Source organism: Oncorhynchus gorbuscha, linkage group LG05, assembly GCF_021184085.1.
Source record: "Oncorhynchus gorbuscha isolate QuinsamMale2020 ecotype Even-year linkage group LG05, OgorEven_v1.0, whole genome shotgun sequence".
NCBI classification, from domain to species: Eukaryota; Metazoa; Chordata; class Actinopteri; order Salmoniformes; family Salmonidae; genus Oncorhynchus; species Oncorhynchus gorbuscha.
In genome coordinates, this window is record NC_060177.1 from 65508458 (window position 1) to 65516038 (window position 7581).

At 49.5% G+C, this 7581-nt stretch overlaps 1 pseudogene; it reads left to right on the forward strand.

Annotated features, from left to right (window-relative positions):
• The first annotated feature begins 5509 nt into the window (after positions 1 to 5509).
• Positions 5510 to 7106, forward strand: LOC124035346 (annotated as a pseudogene).
• The last annotated feature ends 475 nt before the right edge of the window (positions 7107 to 7581 follow it).

Sequence of the window (7581 nt, forward strand, 5' to 3'; positions counted from 1 at the left end):
AAATGGGTCACATTGCATCACCTTCTCCCCCCTCCCCGTCCATCCCTCTCCAGCCCAGGAATCATGTCTGATCCAACAACTGTGTGGGTGCCAACTGGAACGTGGGCCAGGGTCACTGCCGTCCGGGTCCGGGGCCGACTGGGCTCCTAGGGGCTATTCTGGGAACAGGAGCTCATCGCTACGCTAACCCGACACTGGCGTCTTGTGACTGTAGTTTAAATATGGCTCTGTGAGATCACACACGCACGCCTGCACGCACACACACTCTGACAAGCCACACATGCTGCCTCACTGGGGAGCTGGAGCTACAGCGCTGGAAGAGGAAAGGCTACGTAATGCAGCTTTGGTCCCATAGATATACTGACATAGACATCACATGGTCCTTCATCCTCTAAGATCATTCGTGGTAGAATCATCATCATCACCAGGCGATCATTGTGTGGTATGCATTATGGTAATAGAAATGGTCCTCATTGGTTTGATAATTAGAGTGATAGTAATATGCTCTTTTCATCATAGGGTAGATGGTGCTGATATTCTGTCTAAATAAAGAAATAAAGCACACACTTTGCCTTGGCAGCAGCTAATGGGGTCCATAACAAATACAATACTTTGAGAGGTGAAAATCAGTGTGGATGTGGCCACCAGCATGTGTTTCCAACCCACTGACCCCACACTGCAATCACTAGGAATGTAGCGTTATCTTTAGTGAGCTAGCCCCAGTGAGTCCTCTTTAATGGTCTGGGTCTTAATGCTTTAACACCAGACCAGCCACCCTCGGGGACCACAGAGCTCACTGGAAGAGAAGGGGCTTATAAGATTGAACAGGAGGGAAAGGCAGTGTTGTCCAGTACAGCCACACCATACAGGCAACATCACTTCACAGCCAGCTGGGGTGTATTTAATGAAGCCAAATGGCCGCAAACGGGCCGAAACAGGGTGGGACAAACCTAAACTTGTCCAATAAGAAATACACATTTTTTTTGCAAAACACTTTGCTACTGTTTGGTATGGTGTGCATTAAGGAACACACCCCTGCTCTGTTCTTTTCTGTGCTGCCACTTAGTGCCCTGCCAGTCATGAGGATGTGTTTACTAAGCCTGGCACTTCTTCTTCAGTTCTACACCCCTTCTTCCCTGTCTGCTGTCTGCCCAGAACCATTCTGGGTGTTTCAGCTGAGAGAGTGGAGGTGGGCAGCGAGGCCAGTGTTCCTTCCCCTCCCACCCTACATGTGATGGAGAGGCCTCTCGCTGCTAAATCATCTGTTTCATGAATTGCTGGCATTCTCTGTATTTTTTGTTGTTGAAAGGGGCTATTAAAGCCTGGCTGTGTTAATTCAGCCACTCATTAAAAATCCCCCATGGAGCTGAGTAAAGGAGAAACACACACACATACAGTGCCTTCGGAAAGTATTCAGACCCCTTGAATTTTCCCACATTTTGTTACATTACAGCTTTATTTTAAAATATTTTTCCTCATCAATCTACACACAATAGCCCATAATGTCAAAGTGATAACAGGTTTTTAGAAATTGCTACTAATTTATTCACATTTAAAAACAGAAATACCTTATTTACATAAGAATTCAGACCCTTTTCTATGACACTCAAAATTGAGCTCAGGTACATCCTGTTTCCATTGATCATACTTGAGATGTTTCTACAACGTGATTGGAGTCCACCTGTGGTAAATTCAATTGATTGGACATGATGTGGAAAGGCTCACACCTGTCTATATAAGGTCCAACAGTTGACAGTGCATGTCAGAGCAAAAACCAAGCCATGAGGTCGACGGAATTGTCTGTTGAGCTCCGATACAGGATTGTATCAAGGCACAGATCTGGGGAAGGGTACCAACACATATCTGCAGCATTGAAGGTCCCCAAGAACACAATGGCCTCCATCATTCTTAAATGGAAAGAGTTTGGAACCACCAAGACTCTTCCTAGATCTGGCCAAACTGAGCAATCGGAGGAGAAGGGCCTTGGTCAGGAAGGTGACCAAGAACCCGATGGTCACTCTGACAGAGCTCCAGAGTTCCTCTCCGGAGATGAGAGAACCTTCCAGAAGGACAACCATCTCTGCAGCATTCCACCAATCAGGCCTTTATGATAGAGTGGCCAGACGGAAGCCACTCCTCAGTAAAAGGTGCATGACAGCCCACATAAAGTTGGCCAAAAGGCACCTTAAGACGCTCAGACAATGAGAAACAAGATTCTCTGTTCTGATGAAACCAAGATCGAACACATTGGCCTGAATGCCAAGCGTCCTGTCTGGAGGAAACCTGGCACCATCTCTACAGTGAAGCATGGTGGTGGCAGCATCATGCTGTGGGAATGTTTTTCAGCAGCAGGGACTGAGATACTAGTCAGGATCCATGTATAAAAGCCACACAATTAAGTCTATCATAATAAATAGTCACAGACACACTACTTTACTGTAACATGGCACACTATGCACCCTATTCAAATTAGTTTGAAAGGAAATGTGGGTAAAGGTCATGATCCTACGGGCCGGAGGAATCATTAGGTCCTCATAAAGGGCCACTCAATAGTTCTGCATCCACATGTAGCTAATACACCTGATTAATTAGTCAAGCAATCAATTGGCTGTACTTTCCAGTCACTGAGATTTTCCTCTAGTATTCTGCCTTGGTAGCAGCAATTACTAGGTGCTCACACAAACACACACACGCAGAAACACACACACACACACACACACACACACACACACACACACACACACACACACACACACACACACACACACACACACACACACACACACACACACACACACACACACACACACACACACACAGAAACACACACACACACACGCAGAAACACACACACATACGCAGAAACACACACACGCAGAAACACACACACACACGCAGAAACACACACACACGCAGAAACACACACACACGCAGAAACACACACACACGCAGAAACACACACACACGCAGAAACACACACACACACACACAGAAACACACACACACACAAACACACACACGCAGAAACACAAACACACAAACGCACACACACAAACGCACACACACACAGAAACACACACACGCAGAAACACACACACACGCAGAAACACACACACACACACACACACAAACACACACAAGGAAACACACACACAAACACACAAACTCACACACATGAAGAAACACACACACACCCACACACGCATAAACACACACACACAGAAAAAGTCCTTCACTTTCTCTAACACAAACAACATTATAATAGGATACAAAAACAAACAAAAACATCTTGAATTAGGGATAAGATGCATGCACAGAGCGGAGGGAGAAAAAAGAGCAGGAATATTTAAGAATATTCTCCCCTTCAAAGCGGTGAGTGTGTGTGTGTGCTGGCTGGCTGTCAGTCAGGAGAGGGAGGTGCCATTTGAAGGATCAGTCATCCCTGACAGTGCTGTCATGGAGAGGCTTAATTAGCCAGGATTACTTCCTCACTTAATGAAGCATGCGCTCCTCCTCTCTGCCTGAATAACACTCTATCTCTCGTTTTTGCCTTTTCTCTCTTGCCCTCTGTCTCCTCCTCTCTCCATCACCCTCTCTCTTACTCACTCTCTCCAGCTCAATTCCCTCTCTGTTTTTCACTCTCTCTCTAGCTCAATTCCCTTTCAAGGCAGCTCAATTCCCTCTCTGTTGTGACTGCTCTGCTCTCACTATCTATTGTAGAGATACTGTCACTTCCAGTGGCCCGAGAGAATGCATCTGCATCCTCACTCTCCCTCTCCGCGTCTTTCTGTGTCTTATTGAGAAATAACTAAGCTTAATTTAGAATGCTAGACTGACAGATTGGTTCAGTGAATGACTGACTAACTGACCGACTGACAGATTGATTGACTGGCTATGGGTTCAACGTGTGTAAAAATGTTTTTTCCGTCAATGAAACATGAAGTAGTGTCCAGGACTGAGGTCAAGACATTTGGGACAGAGTTCACATAAGAAAGGTTCCTTGAAAAGACAGGGAAATAAAAGCTAAGGAGAGTGACAGCAGGGTGGGGTAGGTGATGGTGCCCGGAGAGGAGAAGAGAAGAGAAGAGAAGAGAAGAGAAGAGAAGAGAAGAGAAGAGAAGAGAAGAGAAGAGAAGAGAAGAGAAGAGAAGAGAAGAAGAGAGGAGAAGAGAGGAGAAGAGAAGAGAAGAGAAGAGAGGAGAAGAGAAGAGAAGAGAGGAGAAGAGAGGAGAAGAGAAGAGAAGAGAAGAGAGGAGAGGAGAAGAGAGGAGAAGAGAAGAGAAGAGAAGAGAGGAGACGAGAGGAGAGGAGAAGAGAGGAGAAGAGAGGAGAAGAGAAGAGAAGAGAAGAGAAGAGAAGAGGGCTCTGAGGAGCGAGTAGGGAGGGTAATTTTCCGCCACAGCGAACACAATGTCCCCTCCACGCCTGTGGGCCATGTGAAGACTGCTCCTTCAATTACACTTCACACTGGTCAGAGGGAGGGAGGTAGTCAATTATGTAACTAATATCAAACATACAGAATCTTCCCACTTCTTGTTGCTACTGTCCTGTAAAGTTCCTTATTTTTTAAAGATTAAAAAAACAATAGTGCTTTTGTATAGTCCCTAACGCTAACAGGCCAGGTGGTCTTAAAGTACAGTGCCTCATGGCGAGTAAGATATCCAGTCTACATAGGGCAGGCTAGCATGCACAGACCACATTGCTGTCACCGTTGTAGATGAAGTGATAGAGGGAGCGTTGCTAACAGATACATGAACAGAGCCGTGTGGGTGAGTGAGGGTGACAGGACGCTATGTTCTAATACAGGCCACAGTCAAGATGGAAGCCGAGCCGCCTTCATCCCTCCTTAAACCATCCACTCTGAAACATGCCCGCCAGGCATGGGCAGGCTGGCTGCTGGAGAGGGGGATGGAGAAGAGGGGGATGGCAGGGGGAGGGGTGGGGGTGTCCGTATCAATCCGTCACGGGCTGACAGCTGCCTCCCGCTCCCTCCCGCCGCGGCCACGGGCAACTGACCAGAACCAGGCCAGAGCTGCCTGCCTGCCCAGCTGTGTGTGTGTGTGTAAATTCCCTCCCCCTTCTACCTATCCCTCTGCTCTTTCCCTCTTCTCCATCCCATAGTAGTCATATCCTCCTCTCCATCTACCTCTCTGTCTGCCCAGCCTGCCCAGCCTGCTCATGACATCTAACAAATCAATCAATCATCCTCAGAGAGCTGGCATGAGAGCTCTGCATTTATCTAGCGCACACCCTGAATGTCATACTTGCAGTGAAGTATTTTTATTTAATCTGACCTTCAAACACATCCACTTCTGCCCTCTGCTAGTGCCTCAGGTACGTGTGCAACATAACAGAGTCTTCGCTGAGACAGGAGAAACAAAGAAAACATTTCCTGTCCCCTACACCCTCTCCATCCTCACTGTCTCCGACATCCTCTCCATCCTCACTGTCTCCTACACCCTCTCCATCCTCACTGTCTCCGACATCCTCTCCATCCTCACTGTCTCCTACACCCTCTCCATCCTCACTGTCTCCTACACCCTCTCCATCCTCACTGTCTCCTACACCCTGTCCATCCTCACGGTCTCCGACATCCTCTCCATCCTCACTGTCTCCTACACCCTGTCCATCCTCACGGTCTCCTACACCCTCTCCATCCTCACTGTCTCCTAAACCCTCTCCATCCTCACTGTCTCCTACACCCTCTCCATCCTCACTGTCTCCTACACCCTGTCCATCCTCACGGTCTCCTACACCCTCTCCATCCTCACTGTCTCCTAAACCCTCTCCATCCTCACTGTCTCCTACACCCTCTCCATCCTCACTGTCTCCTACACCCTGTCCATCCTCACGGTCTCCGACATCCTCCCCATCCTCACTGTCTCCTACACCCTGTCCATCCTCACGGTCTCCTACACCCTCTCCATCCTCACTGTCTCCTACACCCTGTCCATCCTCACGGTCTCCGACATCCTCTCCATCCTCACTGTCTCCTAAACCCTCTCCATCCTCACTGTCTCCTACACCCTCTCCATCCTCACTGTCTCCTACACCCTGTCCATCCTCACGGTCTCCTACACCCTCTCCATCCTCACTGTCTCCTAAACCCTCTCCATCCTCACTGTCTCCTACACCCTCTCCATCCTCACTGTCTCCTACACCCTCTCCATCCTCACTGTCTCCTACACCCTCTCCAGTCTCACTGTCTCCTACACCCTCTCCATCCTCACTGTCTCCGACATCCTCTCCATCCTCACTGTCTCCTACACCCTCTCCATCCTCACTGTCTCCTACACCCTCTCCATCCTCACTGTCTCCTACACCCTCTCCATCCTCACTGTCTCCTACACCCTTTCCATCCTCACGGTCTCTGACATCCTCTCCATCCTCACTGTCTCCTACACCCTGTCCATCCTCACGGTCTCCTACACCCTCTCCATCCTCACTGTCTCCTACACCCTCTCCATCCTCACTGTCTCCTACACCCTCTCCATCCTCACTGTCTCCTACACCCTGTCCATCCTCACGGTCTCCTACACCCTCTCCATCCTCACTGTCTCCTAAACCCTCTCCATCCTCACGGTCTCCTACACCCTCTCCATCCTCACTGTCTCCTACACCCTGTCCATCCTCACTGTCTCCTACACCCTCTCCATCCTCACTGTCTCCTACACACTGTCCATCCTCACGGTCTCCGACATCCTCTCCATCCTCACTGTCTCCTACACCCTGTCCATCCTCACGGTCTCCGACATCCTCTCCATCCTCACTGTCTCCTGTCCACCCTGTCCATCCTCACGGTCTCCGACACTGTCTCCTACACCCTCTCCATCCTCACTGTCTCCTACACCCTGTCCATCCTCACGGTCTCCTACACTCCTCTCCATCCTCATCCTGTCTCCTACACCCTCTCCATCCTCACTGTCTCCTACACCCTCTCCATCCTCACTGTCTCCTACACCCTGTCCATCCTCACGGTCTCCGACATCCTCTCCATCCTCACTGTCTCCTCTCCACCCTGTCCATCCTCCTCACGGTCTCCTACACCCTCTCCATCCTCACTGTCTCCTACACCCTCTCTATCCTCACTGTCTCCTACACCCTCTCCATCCTCACTGTCTCCTACACCCTGTCCATCCTCACGGTCTCCTACACCCTCTCCTACCTCACTGTATTCTAAACCCTCTCCATCCTCACTGTCTCCCTCACACCCTCTCCAGTCTCACTGTCTCCTACACCATCTCCATCCTCACGGTCTCCTACACCCTCTCCATCCTCACTGTCTCCTACACCCACTCCTCTCCATCCTCACTGTCTCCTACACCCTCTCCATCCTCACTGTCTCCTACACCCTCTCCATCCTCACTGTCTCCTACACCCTTTCCATCCTCACGGTCTCACTGACATCCTCTCCATCCTCACTGTCTCCTACACCCTGTCCATCCTCACGGTCTCCTACACCCTCTCCATCCTCACTGTCTCCTACACCCTCTCCATCCTCACTGTCTCCTCCACACCCTCTCCATCCTCACTGTCTCCTACACCCTGTCCATCCTCACGGTCTCCTACACCCTCTCCATC